General features: G+C 35.8%; 1 long non-coding RNA gene across 1 annotated transcript in view; it reads right to left on the bottom strand.

Annotated features, from left to right (window-relative positions):
* LOC141963784 (uncharacterized) overlaps nucleotides 1-19,559 on the bottom strand; it is a 64,670-nt gene that overhangs the window by 7,726 nt on the left and 37,385 nt on the right. The window contains exons 2-3 of the long non-coding RNA XR_012634203.1: nucleotides 18,430-18,536; nucleotides 15,851-15,917 (exon numbers count right to left, since the gene is read on the bottom strand). This is a non-coding gene — a long non-coding RNA (uncharacterized LOC141963784). The remainder of the gene's footprint in view (nucleotides 1-15,850; nucleotides 15,918-18,429; nucleotides 18,537-19,559) is intronic.

Below are 19,559 nucleotides of genomic sequence, written 5' to 3'. Positions count from 1 at the left end.
TGGATTAGACTAATATGTCTCTGCTAAACTCACTTCACTCCAGATGAGAGTTTGAGAACAATGACACAATTAATTGTTCTGGGAGAAGCTTTAATACTGGTGACCTCCAGGAAAAAGGGCACAAGTATATCCAGGATAGGTGAACACAGCATGTCTCAGAAGTAAGCGACAGAAAGAAGGGACATAATAATAGAGATGCACCTCCTTTCCTCAGCTTCCTTCTAAATTCCCAACAGAATTACATTAATCTTAAAACAGTGATGTAGAATAATAAAGTACTCTATATTTTGTCAAACTCTCTTTAGCTTTAAATTGATTTTCAGTATGATAAATTGCTACAAAGTAGAGAGAAAAGTTTATGATCTAGAAATCATTCTTCAGTTCAGATGGAGAATTGCTATCCTTAGATAAAAGTGAAAATAAATTTAGAAAAACAAATTAAAGCAGCATTAGCTTGCTCTTATTTAATTAAATGGTGAATATGTACACATTGCTTAATTTTTATCTTGTCTATTCAGCTATATGGCCAAATCTTGCTCTTGCCAGCAAATTTTAACAAATTTTCTCTCTTCAGTGGATTGTCCTACTAAAAATACTGAATTATTTCAGTTAGGCTCCCTGAGACGAATCACACCCTAATATGATACACCTTGAAAATTTATAGAGCTAACAGTATAGAAAATAAAAAAGTTTCACTTTTGGGAAGCTTCAAAAGCATGTTTTCCTTTATTAAAAAAAAAAAAAAAAAAAAGCTACAAGAAAATTTCTAAAGTTATAGGCTTGTGGCTCTAAAAGCTCTTTTCTTTTCATCAGGGACCTAACCATACTCTATATTTAAGTCACTGATTCCACTGGAGAATGTGAAGAGAACTTTTGAGAAAACAGTCTGCTTAAATGTTTTTTTGAATGAAATATATAAGAAATCTAAACAACAGTAGATACTGAGAGTAACAATTTTGTATTCTTCCTTTTAAAGTACTGAATATTCAGACTTGGTTTAGGGTTCTTTATTTTCTTACTACCTGATTAGGGCTCTGTATGCTTTTTGCCTTCAGGAAAAACTAGCCTTATCTGAACAACATATAACAATGTTATGTTGGCAGTCTGAACATATCTGGGAAAGGAACAATACTGTTGCTGTCATTCAGCAACAAAAAAATAACCTGATGGTACAGAATTTTGTGTTACAGAACTGAACTCTGGAATACCATAAACATACACTACTTCCCACTGACGATATATTTGAGACAGGTTTTCTATCAATGCATCATGAAGCAGACAGCTGTTGATAAGAAGCCCATATCATTCTCCAATTCATTTCTTAAATAATTCTCCCCATGCTAGTGTTGGTGGAATAGATATGGAACATTTAATTACTTCATCTCCCTTCTCCTAAAAGAGCCTTAGTGACAATGAAAACACCAGGCCTGGCTACAGCAGATACAGCAGCAGTGGGTTTCTTCCAATAGGTCATTTGTACCATACCTAAATACCTAAGAATCAGATCATATGTCTAAACGCAGTCTAGGTGCCTTCTCATTCACCTGTTTTTTTGCAAAAGATTACAAAAAGGGATAAATTTTATTTATATATATATACACTGTTCCCACACTATGAAAATTCATTTGTATCTGTCAACTGCTGAGATACTTTGGTAAAAACGTTCCATATAAATGCCTATAAAGAAAATAACTGATTTTTAACCTGCAACTCACTAAAACAATCAAACAAACCAACAAATAAAAAGGATCACTTGCATTTTTATTTCTCAGGGAGTAGTAAAGCCAGAAGGGAGATAATGCATCTTGAGATTATTTTCGTTACTCCTAAATTCTCTTCACACAATAAAACCCAGATGAATGGACTCTGTGTCAGGAGACTACCAAGAAAATAGGAAAAGAAACAATCTAAACCCATAGGACCTGTGATGTTACACCAAACTGAAATCCCAATGCTGTTGAAAGTTTGCAGCCAGACTGCCAAAGAACAGACCCTATTGACAGTATAAAAAAATAATTCTAATGAGAGACTTGGAAAACTAAGTATTCCACTAGTCACTCCCATAATAAAAATTATGATATTTTATCATATGTCCTGTTGCATGACGGCCACTCTCCTTCGGCTATCAATGTCTGGAAGAAGTAGGGGAGAGAAAAAACTTCTGTCATACTCTGTCTCATTATGCAAATGTCAAAAGTAACCAGTTAGGTCAGAAAGCCTCCAGAAGTATCTTTGGGATGGAACAGCAGTCTTGGATATCATGTCTTCAGTGCTTTTAAATCCCACAATCATGGACCCACCTAGGTTTCTCCATCCCCAGATTATCTTCCAGAGTCGGTGTTTCTTTGCTGGTTGCAACAAAGGTATAGATTCCCCCTTGTTCTTGTTCTGTGTTCCATGCAATTGCAGCACTTCTGTTGCATTGGGAATCACCTAAAGTACTAATAACTACTGGCAGTATCTCACCCATTAGGAATATGTTAAGTTCTCCATTTAAGAGAGCTCATAGGTTTTCTAATGTTGTTTATCACTTAGAATTAAAATTGCACATCATAAATGTTTTGCATTTTACCTATTTAACCATGTAACAAATCTGGTAGAAAAAACATCATCTGGAAAACAATCTTTCAGATAAATGCTCAGATAAAATCTAAACCTGAACAATGCCCAAAGGCTAGGAGGGGCAAAAAATATTCCAGAGCTAACTGCGCAGTTTTTCACAAAACAGAGTTAGCATGGATATAATGTAACTAAGTCAGGCAAGATTTGATTGATTTATTATATTGGAATCCATTAAAAGTATTCCATTGCAGTTTTAAAACCATATAGTCATTAAATATCTTTGAAAACACACATTCTCTACCATCATTATAAGATATTCTTGACAGCACATCATTTTTAATGGCACCATTATAAACAGGATTCATAATGGCTCTGTTTAGTATGTAACAGGATTGGAAGTCAGTAACATACAGACTTGTATTCAATACAATCAGATAACAAAGAGCACCGAAGGAAAGATGAGTGCACAATTAATACATGAATAATTATTTTGTGTAAAATGAAATGCATTTTAAATAGGGTGTCAAATAGGCATTAAGCTGGAAAAAATGGAACAGTGGAATAGACTTGATGTATACTACTTACAAGTACAACATGAACTACTGGTGCTGATATATGATCTAAATAGGAGAGGAAAGATTATGCCCAGGGCTAATTGAAGTGATAATGCTTGTTTCTAATTGCAGCAAACTGTTACATGCTTAAAACAACTCCTAGATCCAGTACATGTGCCTTAAGACATGGCTTCAACTTAACCCTTGTTTTTTGTTTGTGATCCTTTCTAATAACGGGACATTTGAAGAACAATTATTCATGGCTTTAGACCCTTCAGGTGCATTGGGGTAATTGGTCTTCAGCTGTCAGTCAACTTCAAAGTAAGGAAATCGTGAAACCTAAAGGATCTCAGGAACATTAAAGTTCACTGTTAGTTAAGTTATAGTTTAAAGATCAGGCCCTTGAAATGAAAACCGAGTCCTAAATTAGGTACACAATAGGCAAGACAGATTTGTATGAGGAAAAAAGGAAATTAGAATTTTTCCTAATGCAGTACAATTCCTCGCTAACAGTGGTATTAAGAGGTCTCCTGATCCAACGTAAAAAGTAATGGGACTGTAGCAACACTCACCAGGACAACCTGAGGCAGAATACTCACTCCAGGAACCTTCTCCCTACAAAGCCGGGCAGTTCAGGGAAAAGAATTAATAACTGAAAACCAAGTTCTGTAATTAAAGTCTCTAACTGAGCTCTGCTGCAACACAGACACATTAACATAAAGACATGGGGTATTTGTAATTATTTCTTATGATGTATGAAGGCATAAACTGACATCCATGAAGAAGATCCCAACCAGGCATGTAACTTGTCATAACTAAAAAAAAAAAAAAAAAAAGAAAAAAAAAAAGAAAAAAAAAAAGAAATAAAAACATCCTGTAAAGGCCCATTATTCCTTCAGTATAAACTCTTGGCTGTAATGTCCTCTGGATGAAGTCTGCTCTAAACTCAAGTTTCATGAGGCCTTGTATATCCCAACTTCTCTCTAGCTGATAGTAGAATCTTCCAGGAAAAAGCCCTCTTCAGATAGAAAGGTCGCAGCTGTCTGTACTGATGCTTAGGATGAGGTAAAAGCTGTTTTATGCCACTGTTCTATTTCTTTTTTTCTGGACTGGAGCAGTTTCACACCTGAGTGCAACTTAGAGCAGCACCTTTACTGCCCTAAATTGATTGTCCCCATAGGGCTACTGCAGCCATTAAGTATGTATACACACGTACGTGTGTTTGTGTGTGAATACATATGTGTGTATGCATATACAGATAACACTCTCCACAGAACCTCTAGTGCTTGGACGGAAGCATAAATAGAGTTATTAAACCAGGTCTCCACAAGTTTCATTTCTTTCATTACGTCATTTGTGGCAGTGCCACCCAAGAAAAGGAGAAGGTGCCTACATTAGGCAATAAACCATTCAAACTGACAAAATTTATTACCTACCTCTGTATTTGTAAAGAACTGGCTTATAGCCATACTGAGATAATCGATTTAACAGTACATTTATCTACAGGTGTTAATAGCTGCAAATATTTGCATATTTTGATGGTTTTCTGTGATCTGTTCTTATGCAATCTAAAAAAAAAAGGAAACTTAGACTTACTTACTGAGCACCGAATCATAGAATCATTTAGGTTGGAAAGACCTTTAAGATCACCGAGTCCAGCACTGCCAAGCTCACCACTAAACCATGGCCCTGAGCACCACATCTACACATCTTTTCAATACCTCCAGGTATGGTGACTCAACAACTTCCCTGGGCAGCCTGCTCTAGTGCTCGATGACCGTTTTGGTGAAAAATTTTTTCCTAATATCCAATCTAAACTTCCCCTAGTGCAACTTGAGGCCTTTTCCTCTTGTACTATCACTTGTTACTTGGGAGAAGAGACCAAGATGAGGTCTCCCTTAACTTCTTTTCCCCAGGCTAAACAACCCCAGTTCCTTCAGCTGCTCCTCATAAGACTTGTTCTCTAGACCCTTCACCAGCTCTGTTGCCCTTCTTTGGATATGCTCCAGCACCTCAATGTCTTGCTTGTAGTGAGGGGCCCAAAACTGAACACAGTATTTGAGGTGCAGCCTCACCAATGCCAAGTACAGGGGGACAATCACATCCCTAGTCCTGCTGGCCACACCCTAACTCCTACCAATACTATGTTTCTCTGATTTTCCTAAAATAAAGAAGATTCCAGAATGTTCAAATTCATTGGAACATGTTGGATCATTTACTTTTTGGCATGTGAGCAGCATGTGGCCATTAAAATTGAGTTTTTTCCCTTTTCTACTATTAAAAAATTACATTGCTGTCTAGAAAAATTCTCTGTCCACCTTCTATGCTCATTATGTAACAAGCCAACATACAGAAAAACATGTCAAAACTGAGACTAATGATGTTGGTAAAAATTGTGTGAAATTTATTCTGTGGCAGTACTTTTCCCCAAACTATAGTCGGGCATAGGTCCCTAAATTCTGTTTGCCATTATGGCTTTGCTCCCAAAACTTTTTCTTCCCTCTGCCACAGCAGCCATAAGCCTAAACTTTATCTCTTGCATACGTGAGTACCTCTGCATTCTCACCAGTATTATTTGCACTATTACTGAATGTCCTGTACAAATGAAAAAGCACGTTTCTATATGTAACACCAAAAATATTAAAAGTATTTTTACTTATTTCTACTTTTCTAAAAGGAATGCAAAAATGTCTGTGTGATATAAAATACTTAGTTTCCTTTAGTATTCTAATTCTGACAGTATCCCCAGAAATTTATAGCTAACATAGCCAAGAGATAACAGCTGGTACATACTCTAATACAGCTGAAATTTGTCACATGGGTGAGATGCATAGATCAGGTATGAAAGTTTTAACAGTCACATATTAGAAACGATGGGGATGTTGATGAACATGGAGTCCAAGATAAAATGGTAGTAAGAGTGAAGGGATGCAAGAGTTGAAGCAGTAGGGAGGTAACTCAGTAAGAACTATGCTGTCCTGCTTTTGCCAAACAGACCTTTAAGTAACTACGTAAATAGCAAGGTTCTTCTAAGAAATTTCCCAGAGGAAGTTGCTACCTGCATGCTCCTCAATGTCAGAGACTCAGTTCCCAGCATGAGCTCACTCCTTGAGCCAGGTGTGCAAGAACAATGCTCTGAACAGTTCAAATACCATACAAGGTCAAGTACTAGGAAAAATCAGGTCATGGAGAGCTCCAATTCTACAGTCCACTAAAGTATCAATCTTGCAATAGGGATCTCTCAAAGTTTTAGATCCCTGGCTATAAAATGGGAATATTGCTACCCAGAGCTGCTGAGAGGAAACGTGCATAAAATGAGAAATCATGTGCATATAGGTTTCCACACAACAGTGTTAACTGCTACAGAAAAGCCAATCAGAATTATATTTATAATCAGAATTATAACTTTTCTGGGTCAGAATTATTGTTTGTTAGAAAAGTCTGAAATAAATAAGGTATAGCAAACAGTTATGTGATTGAAGACTGCATCACAACAAATATGAACAATATAGGCTGAATTTGGATAACCTAAGTTTTGAATGCTTGACTTTTTAACCTTAATAGAACACTTCTGGTATATACCTTTGTTGCATGTGTAGTATATAACAGAATGACCTTCATTCATAGCATCCTTGCAGTAAAACAGAAGCATTTACTATAGACTTTATGATAAATGCCTTAATGAAATTCTAATCAATAATACTTTAGAGAATGGTAAAGAAATTGAATACATTCATAGGTAAAAGGAGATGTTATTATCTCAGTTCAGTAAGTATGAAATAGAAAGATGAAAAAGTCTTTTTCATATTAGAATTGAGCACAGCTGTACAGTTATATAATAAAGTATCACTTGTATCCATGGCAATAGGGAGTAATTGATGCACCACAGTTATTTTTATAAACCCAAACAAAAAAAATTCAACTGGAAATTTCTTTGCCAGTTTCTTGGCATTGTATGTTTTTTATCTGTACATAATGTACAAATTTATAGTCTGAATATACTCACTGATCTGACTCGTTGAATAAAACATGTCAGGTTTACTGCATATTAAAGAAGATGGGGATCTCATACCCAACAACCAAGTCTTTCATGATGTATTTAATGAAGAATATTTCTTGGAATAAGATATATTGTTAACTTAAATTCAGATTGCATTGGGTTTGGGATCTATACACTGTATGGATTTTTAATTTTTTTTTTGTAACGATTAAATGTTTGGCAGATGTCTTACAGTGGCAAGTTTAGGAACGTTTTAGTGAAAGTCAATAGATGGCTATAATATGAAAAAAAACTAATGGAGACCCCAAAGCATAGTATATATTGTGTCTTGGTCACTCCCTGAAATAGTTAAATCTCTTGGCCCTCCTTGAATAAAAAAATGCCAAAATACATGCTGCTTTAAAGATCGATACTTTCCAAAAGCTCCACCTACTCCTTGAAATGATACCAGGAAAGTATATTGTTTTGTTGGGTTTTTTTAAAATCTGGCTATACATCCACTAGACAACTAAAAAAAGATTCAGGTGCCTCCCATCAGTCTATTAATAACAATCTTGTCTACAACAGAAGGGAAAGAAGAAACTTTATTTTTTTTTCCCCAAGTGCAGATCCATCTACTCATAACAGGGTTTGCATTTGCAATCATCAGTTGTAAGAAACTACAGAACTAGTGATGTTTTGCTGTAAAGACAAGTATTCTATCAAATGCAAGCCTCTTGTACTTTTTCCTAGACACATTCTCTTGCAGGATAATTTTCCAGTGGCAGTCAGATGACAATGACAATAGCTCCTCTAGTGAACTTTTTGTTTTCCCTTTTTCAAAAAAAAAAATAATTGTTGAAGACAGAATTCTAACCATTTTTTCAAACTCAAGATGAAACATGTTACTTGGTTTCTGGTTTTGTCCTTAACTGACTTCTGATGATGATTAAATCAATCGCATCTCCTAGACAATGGATAGGCAAGTTCTCACAACTTTTTGTTAAATGATAAAGCATTATACATAACCCCCCTAGAAGTATTCCCCAAAGTATATGGAACATTTAACTATGTATTCCATACTGTATTTCCCTTCTTTACACAGCATAGCATCATCTCCTTTTTTCTTTCAGTGCTTCTTTTCACTTTCCCCTTCCTCACTATCTGTATGAATCCTTTGCCTGAATTATCAGACATATACAACCACAAGTCATTTGCTTCTTGGAGATTAAAAATGGGTAGTCTCTTAGAAACGCCAGCTGCTGTTGTTTATCAGGGATACCGCTACTTTGGAAACCCTGCATCACCATTTGCTTAAGCAATAGTCCTATTACAAAATTTTTCATGAGACCAGCCTGAGAGTGACTTTAAACATTTGGAAAGGAAGAAGGCAAGGATGTATATAAAATACACATATCCCCAAGTTTAGTTTCCTCCACCCTGGAATTTACAAGTTTATCTGTCAATTCATGGTAAGTGAGCTTGACCTGAGTCCTTAATGCAGGACAGCATCAGGTACAAGCTACAGTGCACATGTGTACAGGCACACTTTTACCTAATGTCAACCAGTTTTAGTTATAACTTCCCTTCTGTGATTCAAAAATTACAGCCATTTTTAATGTAATTCATCTCCTCATCCACTAGTAGCTATTCTTAATTGTGTTTATATTTAATGAAAGTATGTAAAAATAGTTCTTCTCCATTATTTTCTCTTTTTAGGCTATTTTTTCTCCTTCTCTCCACTACAATATCACAATGCCTTTTTGTCTAGAGATACTGAACAGGAAACTAAAATACATTAACAAAGAAAGGTTATGGACTGTGAGTCAGCAAGAACAAGAGAACCAAAAACATCATGTAAAAGCTAATAATATTTAGATAGGGAGCCCAGAATTTAGTATTTTCATTATATTTTTCAGTTAGCATGAAAGTTTAATCTTCCACTAATCATTTAAAATGTAAAATAAACAGGGCTCTCAGCATATCACAGTCTATACTCAGGTCCCCAGGAGAGTGAAAACGACAAAAGAAACCTAACAATATGATGCTATATATTCTGAGATATTGCCATTCAATCTGATTTGCCACATGCCCATACATTTTAATGCTGACTTCATTATGAAATCTCTTCTTGATTAATCATTGGTGAACAATGACTAAATTGCACTCCAGCATCAGCTTGAACTGAGGCATTGTCAGCAGCAACATTCATTCAAAAAGCGTACCAGATGGGCCAAGAAAAGGTCAGTATGGTACTACCAGAGTAACAATGGACAAAGCTCATAAAGGGGCAGAAAGAGTTGAACTGAGACTTTACAGAACATACCATGAGCCTGTTTGTTTTGTTTTTTTTAATCTAGTAAAATAAATGTATTATCAAAATATTTTACAGCATTCACCGCCTCACTACTGTCAACAAAAAGAATAAAAAGCACATAAAGCTATTGAAACTTCTGAACCACGAATAAGTGTGAATAGATTTGGGTATGGATCTCTGCACAATAAGAGCAGTTGTCACATATAATTGTATCTTCTATGACTGTCCATGGTATTTGCATAGCTGTTTAGCATCTGAACCAGTCCCAGTCTGAAAGGTTTTTGGGTTCTGTAAGACTCAGACTGTAATTTCCCTCATGGATTCAAGTTCTTTCCTCCAGTATATATTAGCTTATTGCTTTTATGGTAAAGACTTGCCTTTATAATTTCTAACAGATGTTTCTTTTTAATTATCACCTACATAACCCTTACTGCTGAGGCGTACTATCATTTTCTCCATTTATAAACAGACTACCTCTAAACACAGACAACAAACACATACTTCCAAAATAAAGAATCTTTCTAAGGTGCTGGAGTATAACTGTCCTAAACCCTTCCCAACTGCCATTTCAAATTGGAAATGCCACAGAGCATTCCTGATCCACCTAAAATTTTGACAGACCTCCCTTTGTTTCAACCTTATTGGTCATGATTCTCTGGGACAGCTCTCCCAAGCCCTTTGAGACTCTTAATTTGCTTGGCATACTCAGAGAGTACCTACTATGCTTCTCCCTGTGCCCTGTTCAGCAGTTACATCAGGCTCATTCAAACAGTAGGGAAATGCAGGTGAACAGACAATCTCTACAAAATACATGGAACGCCACACAAAGTCTCCTCAGACATCCTTTAATCACTCAGCAGGCCACTGTCATGAGTGATAAGTTGTCAGAAGTCTTTAGCCTAGGCATGCCACTAACATCTACAATTGCTATGTTTAGCCATGCTAAAAATACTATTACTACAATGTGTCTGCATCTCCTTTAAGTTTACATGCTCCCAAGTAACTGACAAATACTGCTCATTTATTGACACTGATCTTGTCATTTGAGCAAATTTAAAATGAAGAGATCATTTAATATTGGCTTTTTTTTAAACCACGATGACAATTTGCATAATATTATGGTACTCTATACATTTTACACTAGACATATTTCAAGGTTAATAAGTTCTGGCAAATTGATATTTTGAAGTTACTAAAGAAAATGTCATAAAATAACCTTATATTTGACATTTTAACACAAGAGAAAAATTATCACAGGAAAATTGTAAATCTGTGACTTCAAAACAGCATTTCTTTCTTCTAATAAAGGGATGTAAGTAAATATTTTCTTAACACTTAATTTTCTCTTTCTTCTGCAACTACCTTTTTTCACATCAAATTCTAATTCATATAATGAATGCATGACAAGTAGCTGGTAGACTGGAATTTATTTTTTTTAGTGCTTGAAGTTGTATACCGAGGTACAGTCTACATGTTCACAGAGATATAAAGTCTGAGATGTTTAAGGAGTCTTGGTCTTGTTTCAGCAATACATGACAGACAAAACTTCAGATACACAACTAAATTAGCTGCTGGAGCTGTATAAAACTTTGTGAAGCCAATTGGAAAAGTGCATTCTTCTGCTAAACAATGAAGCTCTCACTTCTGAATCATGGCATTTACAGGACCGGAAAGATAAAGTTGCCCACTCAAGAGCTTGTAATTTAACCCAGCATAGCTATTTTTATTTCATTTATTTACTGGTGTTAAAATATTGCAGAGAATAGTGAGCACTGTTGAGATACTCCTTTCTTGCTTGCTCAACAGCTTTTACAGTAAAAGTGGTACATAATATAAAACAATTGGTTTTGTTTTCAGTAAGGTTAATGTCATTTCCTAAAGGATCAAAAAAGCCTAAGTTAGATGTTGAATTCATAAGCAATATACAAGGGTCATTTGAAAGACCGCAATAATCAAATAAAGGAAAGTCTTAGATATATGAACTTCATATCCAAGTGACATTCAAATTTTGCATATAAGAGTTTTCAATAATAAATAAAACCAGAAAGTGAATTTTAAGATCTATTTTATATTAAGAAAGTATTGTAGCAGGTGTGGCAAGTATTGCAATATAGAATTTCAAGAAAACAGTTTCTAGGGCCATAGTACTCTCTCTAGTGCTGATCGTAAAAGAGCCATGCTATACTTGCTTGAGATCGTGATGTTCTTGTGGTAGGTGCTAGCTGAATAAACCACCTTCACCTAGTATTCATAAGTAGAAAACACTTAGACCTTCCCTACGCTGCTTACAAACGGGTAAACCTCACTCCTCCTCCACCTAACCCACACTCCTCATTCAAGGCAGACAAAAGAACCATTGTCTGTGTCACATTGTGCTGAAACTACAAAAAGAGAGAGAAAACCATTCACCGCAAACTCACAAACCAGTGAAGATAACACTATACAACCTTCCTATGCTTACTCAAAATAGTAGTTCTCAGAAAATCAACATATTTTTGTGGAATTCAGTTGTGGATCCCATATTGTTCATTATAATTTCTCTTTTCACCTACATGATGATGGGGCCTTTGCTGTAGGCTGCTGGAGGACAAATGCTAAGAAAGTTTGCCATCAAGGTCAAATGACTTTCTTACAGTTGTTCTTCAGAGGAGACTGAAATATGACATGCTCCTCAGTGGAATCTAATACAAGGTCAAATTCCTGTAGCCCACATTTGTTCCTTTGCTCTCTTTTAGATGCTGAATCAATACTACAGAATCGCTCTCTCAGCTTTCTGCATCGGTTGTGCACTGCTGAATGGATTGTCTTCATGGGATACACCTTCATTTACTCCTGAATACAAAGCATTCGATTTTGGGCATTACCTCCCTTTCTACAGTCTGACTCTATTTTTCAACATGGCATCCTCATGTCAGATAAAAGGACTCTGAAGAGGTATGGAAACATCATCTCTTTCTAGCGCTGCCACTGAGAACAGAAAAGAAGAGTCTTCCAAGTTTCCACAGTGCTAGAGGCCATAGAGAAGAAAGCATCTTAGTTTTAGAGAAGAGTAAATGCTTAGAGTTTCATTAGATAATTAATAGTTTAAAAAAAAAAAAAGTCTCTGACAGGAAAACATGGAAGATCCTTGTGGCAGAGAAATTATTATTTGGACAGGAAGGGTTGCATGAAAGGACAGGTTATAAAGTGGCTTCCTCTAGAATAAGGAGGAAGAAAAGTAATGTTTACCATCTGTGAAACATGATGAGATTAGTTCTTAAATGAGTATTTCTGCGCTTCTGGGTTTTCTTATTAGCTCAAATTAAGAGCTTTTCTTCTCATTATCATCTTTAGGAAGTATTTTGTTTGGTGACTGCCTGAAAACTAAAGATCAGAGGAGAAGTGACTAGTTTGTAAGCAATTTTTTGAACAAGTAAATGGATATTCTGCACTTCTATATACATCTGATTAGCTGTGTTAGATCATTCTGGTGTGTAGTGATTGTTTAATATCATTGGGGAGGTTTAGACAATGAAAAAAGTATATAATGTTTCAGGGATTTTCATGGTTTTGTGCTGGCAGAGGCTACTTACTGTGGGCACAGTGGAATGTGTCAACCATCTTTATTATTCTGCTCAGGTCTGTTTTTAGAACCATTCGGTTGGTAAATTTTAGACTGCAGGGAATTTATTTCTCATTATGACCTGAACAAGAGTGTGCCTGGCTAAAGACTAGATGAGGATGTTATGTGAGGGGTGAAGTTTTGCTAATATAAATTTTTATATAATATAAATTTTGTAAAGATAAAAATAATTGTTTGTTGGTTTTTTTTTTTCCATGTGAGTTCCTAAACTGTATGTTACAATGAGATGTACATAATCAGTAGAGTTTCTTACTGGATTGAAGCAATTCCTTACAGAAACTTAGTTGGTCTTTTGAAAATATATTTGGTTTCCCTGGGAGAATAGCCTTGTTGAATAAAAGTCTTAGTATGAATCAGATAGGTATAAGCACTCTGTGGCACATGCAGTGATGTCTGATGACTTGGTTGTATATTCAAAATGCTTTGGTGTGTTTGGATTGACAGCTGTTTTTACAGAGATTCCTTCTACATACTGTAGTTTGTAGGCTATTAGATTTTATTTTATTTTTTAAAGACTTTTACAGAGTGCTTAGGAGAGCATTTCAGAGAGAATTTGATGGTAGGATGAACACTATTAAACTTGTAAAAATCCTGTGAGTCTAGGTTTTCCATTCCTGATCAGGATGTCATCTGCATAACTGCATGAGCTTTGTGATAAGATTATTTAAAAATCTGTTCTTTGCAGCAGCTCTGTAAAAAGGGGAGTGTAGATCTCTGGAAGTAACATTTTTCTGTATAAAGATGCAAAAGGGTGAATGCTAAAATATCTTTGGGACAAGGTGACAAATTTGAATGTGAGCTTATGGCAGTCACAGGCAGGTAAAAAACAAGAGGAGCTACACAAACTAAGTAGTAGCGACCCATCCTCTGAAAAATGGGATGGGAATAGTTTCCTACATTAGAAAAAAAAATGAATCACTGAATGAATACTACTTAGTCAGCTACAGCAATTAAAAAATTTTCAACTACTGCCATTTTTTTTAGGCTCAACTCTGAGCCCAGTAAAACCTGATGGAAGACTATCTTCACATCATCTCCTATATATTTTTAGTGACTCTTTCAGTATCATATCTTCCACTTCAGATCCTACTACAGCATTTCTAAGTAGAACCAGTATGTCCAGAGATACACTGACTAAAGAAATTCCTCAAATTTTTTAACCCTAATGAGATTTGGTTAAAGTATAACCTTAGGGACAAGGTCTCTACTTGAGTCATCAAATGTAAATGCTTGGTTCATATTAGTCAACAAGAATACCACAGTCACAAGGAAATCTCCTACTCAAACTACATGGCTGTCTTCAGGTAGAAAGAATGACTCACATAAATATTTTTCTAGATATCATCATGGAACAAATACACACAGCTGTCACACTACCCAGTACCATTACTCTACTCTCACTTATAATTCCAGCCAGGAAATAGCAAACTTCACCCTTGGAGATACTCATAAATAGTTAAGTACCCTCTACCAACAGATGATAATATGGAAAAATAACCAATAAAACTACATAATGAACAACTACTGAACAAACAGAGCTATAGCACTCAAACACAGTCAAGTTATTGCCTGGGCGATTACAAGGATTTTACAGTAATATCATTTAATTTTCTAGCTTCATGGCAATTATATCAAAGGTCTTTTACTCTTTTCAGATGTGTATCATTGCTTTAAAATAAATTCTATTACGAAGTCTAAGGTAGGAAGGAAAAACAACAGAAAGTTGTTCAAGGTCACAGATAACCATGTTCAGTAGCTTATTTGTGACTTTTCGTCATCTTCCTTTAACTCTTGAAAGTCAACTGATGGTCTATTCTGCTTCCTACCCAAAAGATGCAGTATAGTACAACTACTTTTTTTTTTTTTTTTTTTTTTTTTTTTTGCCACTATAGATAAGGGAACTTCAACTTCTTGATTCTGGATGCAAATTGGAATTTGCACAGTTCAGGTTAAATTGACTTTGGCTTCATCTCACAACATCTGAAATCATACTGCAGTTCTCCGGTGCTTTTAGGACATAATTAGATAAATTCATAGATTAAGCTGCTCCTGGCAGTACTTGCTCTTCTGTGAATAGTGAACCAATTCCACAGCACATTGAAATACAAACTGTAGTTGCAATACCAAGTTGGCAATGCATCTTTGCTGTCGATTGTTGTGTGCCATATGGACCCACTTAAGCCTCTTCCTCTTTTGGCTCTTGAAGAGAAGGCAGCCATTGTGGCCAGTCATGAGGTCAGTTTGGAAACCAAATGGCCCAGGTGCAAAAACTTCAGCAGGGACATCTGCATACATGACTGGTTTTTTGGCTAGATTTATCCCTGCCCATATTTAGACACGATATCTGCCTTCTTGCGTAATGTTGCCATTTTCTGCCAAATAGAACCCAGTAAGTCTGTTCTAATTTGTATTGTAAGTGATCACAAAATACACCCAGTATATTGCTATTTTTTGTATCCTGTCCTACTCTTATACTTCAAATATGAAAAGAGCCAACATTCAGACTATTTCTTCTATCAGATAACACACACAGAACTTCAGGCGAAAGTTCTCAAACTCAAATGTGAATATTAATAATCTCTTTTTAAAAAGTTTGATGCCAGCCACCAAGGAAAGTAGAGATACTCAGAGGAAAGATTAGAAGTATAATTATATTGATATGGCTACAGCCTCATACTTTGTACAAAACGTGAATGCTTTATCCTTTGATACACAATTCTTAAAAAGGCTAGATAGATGCATATTAATCAAGCTTGTTTTGTGCTCAACAGTATCACAGTTAAGAAATATCTACTAGATATTTAAATTATACTTACATTTCTTCTCACAATTCTGAGGCCCAGATAATCATACAGGTCTCTTGTTTCTCACCTCAAATAAATGCTATATAAGAAAAAAAAATAAATCAGATACTTATCATTGCAGGGCTTTGATGCCATTTGAAGAGCAAGCAAAATGCATTCTAAAGGAACTCATGCATTTCATATATTAATATAATTCTGCTGGTATATGTCATGTTTGTCACTCTTAAAACATCAAGTTCAACATTCAGTTTGGAGAAAGCACAGATAAAGGGTATCTGTGCAAAACCTTAACAGAGTGTGATCCACCACTGGATCATTCAACGTCTATATTGTTCTAACAGCATGTAACGCAAGAATCAAGGAATAATGAATCAAGGTCACAGTATCTGACAAAGACTTTATAAAATTACTATTAAAAAAATATCTCATAAAATATACAAAACATATTCATACAGATATAGTAGTTATGTCACATACCAGAATTCTTCTATTCTCATTACCATAATATATAGTATACTTACAGTTTCATACTATGCTTTGTTATAGCTTTCGTAGTTTTAAAATGGATTAAACCAATCCTTTCTTTACCGGGGAAAACCACATCTCCAATGCAAAACATCTCTGCTCTGCTCTCCTCTATCTTTTTTGCCAAACCATTATACAAAACAGTTTTGTCACTTTGGTTATTTGTCCTGAAGGAACATATGTCTACGGGACACACTGGACAAAGCATCTATGGAAACTGACTTGACTCAAAAGCACAAAACTTATACAAATAGAAATTATAGCACTAAGGAGTTTTGCATCAAGCTTTTCAGGCTGGCATAAGCTGCACTGAAATGAAGCTCTGCTAGCAAATAAAAATGCCAATGGGGAGCTGCATCATGGTCAAAGTAGCTTGCAATTTTTAATTTTACTTCACATAAGAAAGTGCCATACTCCCTGCATAGCATTAGCTTTGAGTCTCCTCAGCAGTAGCCTTAACCCTTTCCACAGGCATTCAAGAAATGAATGTATGGCAGGAACAAGATTTTGTAGTCTGCTGCCTCCAGAAAAAAACAAAGACCAAAACAAAAAAAAACCCAACCAAACAAAAAAAAAACACCCTGCAAGAATGCTTCTCCCAGGAAAGAAGTAAAATGAAGGTGACAGTCTGGAATGCTAGTGAACTGGCAGTTATTTGACACCGAGTCTTTGTCAAATGACTGACAATAGATTTCAGAAATATGTGAGCAGTAGCAAATACTTACAAGCCTTTGGAGAGCCCTAGAATTTATTTGTAGGTATTTTATACCAATGATATGGAATAAATGCATCCAGAAAAGTATTTAGGATTCCAGGCACACATGCAGCACTCTGATTGGCATCTCAATAATGCCTAGGAAACACACAGGTTCCTTTGCTTGATTTTTATGTATGGATTCTGCCTCATGTTAATAATGATCTGTTCCATTCCAGCCAATGCATCACAAAGTTGCACGGCTCTCCTTCAATTACTACAGTGTTGCAACTTGAGCTTCATGATTTAAAACATCACCTAAAGTATTCAGCAGTTACCTAATTTAGTATCTTGCATGAACTATATATAAATATATGTTTGTGTACAATATGTGTGTGTATGCTACTCAGATTATTTTTCCTTTTGTACTAATACATAGCAAACCCAAACTATTTGTAATCCCACAGTTTTAAGGAACTGCTAAATACCTCCCTTGTAGTATGTCACAAAAACAATAATCATTTTTTTAATGTAATTATCTGTAGGTAACAATACTGATATAGAAACACTGGGATCCTGATACCACAACATGTTGAAATGCAAAGAACACATTCAGCTTTGTTGAGCTAATATCAATTGTAGCAGGCAAACAGCACAATTTTTCTAACATGCCATACAAATGTCACATGCTGTATACATGAAGATGTGTGTGATGGCCATACCATCTCCACAATATCAGTCCTGCCAAAAGATACTGGCGAGAAGCCAAAGTCACAGCCTGTTCTCTAATGAAAACAGAGAGATATGATAAGAGAAGCCACAATCAACACCAAACATACTTGCGTAAATCTTTATAAATGCAATGCAAGTGCCTTAGATTTGCTCATTCTGTTTACTTCTAAGGTTTTCAAGTCAGCCGTCTTGAATCCACCAATTTCACACTGGCTTTAGACACATCTGGAACTACTAAATTGCATCTTTAAAAAAAGCAGACCTCACCAAAGTACTACTGGTCTCTTCGCATTTCCTAGAAAACTAAAGAATTGAAATGCCTTACAGAATACATGACATAATGTGCTTTAGTTACAGCCATGAGGCTGCTCCTTTTTCCCACTGTTCCTTATTATCAGTTTATCAGATGGGACTTTTCACCCGCACACAGTCAACCTAGTTGTAACTAGGAACTCTGCCTTCTCCCCACAGAACAGGAAGATTTAGCTGCCTTACCTGTATAAAGATATTTGGAAAACTAAGATGTTTGTTCAAAGATAAGATCAACTTGTAATATAAATTATTTATGACATGTTGAGTTCTATGTTAAATTTGCATTTGTCAAATCACTACAATGCCCCTTTGAGTGTTTCAGGCTTACCTATAATTGGGGAAACAAGTTCTTCTAAGTCTTCATGATCTCAGTATTAATACGGTGCCTTTACAAATGTTTATGTGAAGAAGAATTCTTCCATCCAAAGAGAAAACCTGAGAGAAATGACAATGAAACAATCTGTAAATTTAACCTTAAAATACTTACACAGACAGTACTGTATTTAATGGTATGTATCAAAACAGAAGTGATTGTCATGTTCTTAATCAGACCAAATCTGTAACAAGCTTAAAGGAAATCTCTCGATATCAGACTTTACAAAAGACTATATCAGCACAAATATAAAGGATTTGGGGTTTTGAGATAACCAGCCTTGAACAATAATCTTCAGATAAACCTCAAATTCCAGATGGTCTTTGTGGGTTTCAGACTAAACCTAACCCTAAACCCAACCGTAACCCTAATCCTACCTCTACCCCTAATCCCTAAATGAACCCTAACCCTAATGCTCACGTAAGACTAAACCTAACCCTACCCTAACCCTAAACCCTACCCCTAACCCTAACCCTAAATCCTAAATCCGAACCCCTAACACTAACTCAAACCCTAAACCCTAACCTCAACCCTAACCCTAATGGCTAACACTAACTCTAACCCCTAAACCTAACCATAACCCCTACCCCTAACCATAATGGCTAACCCTAACCCTTAACCCTAAACCTAACCATAAACCTAACCCCTAACCCTAACCCTAATCTAACAATAAACCTAACCCTACCCTAAACCTAATCCTAAACCCTACCCCTACCCTTAACCCCCTAACCTCCTAACCCTAAACCCTAATCCTGACCCAATGCTAACCCTAAACCCTAACCCTAACACTCTAATGGCTAACCCTAAATCTAACCCCTAATCCTAACCCCTAACCCTAATGGCTAACCCTAAACTTAAACCTTAACCCTAATGGCTAACCCTAACCCTAATGGCTAATCCTAAAGGTTAACCCTAGCTCTCTAACCCTAACCCTAACCCCTAATGACTAACCCCAATCCCTAACCTTAATAGCTAACCCTAACATCCTAACTCCTAACATTCATATAAAATCATGATGAGCTATCTGGCTAATTTTTAAAAGTAAATGTAGATAGTTTTACTGGTTTGATAATAGTTAAAATAAT

The sequence above is a fragment of the Athene noctua genome, chromosome 9 (genome assembly GCF_965140245.1).
Source record: "Athene noctua chromosome 9, bAthNoc1.hap1.1, whole genome shotgun sequence".
In the NCBI taxonomy this organism is placed as follows: domain Eukaryota; kingdom Metazoa; phylum Chordata; class Aves; order Strigiformes; family Strigidae; genus Athene; species Athene noctua.
The sequence above is the reverse complement of the archived record's forward strand: the minus strand, read 5'-3'. Positions and strand labels throughout refer to the sequence as shown.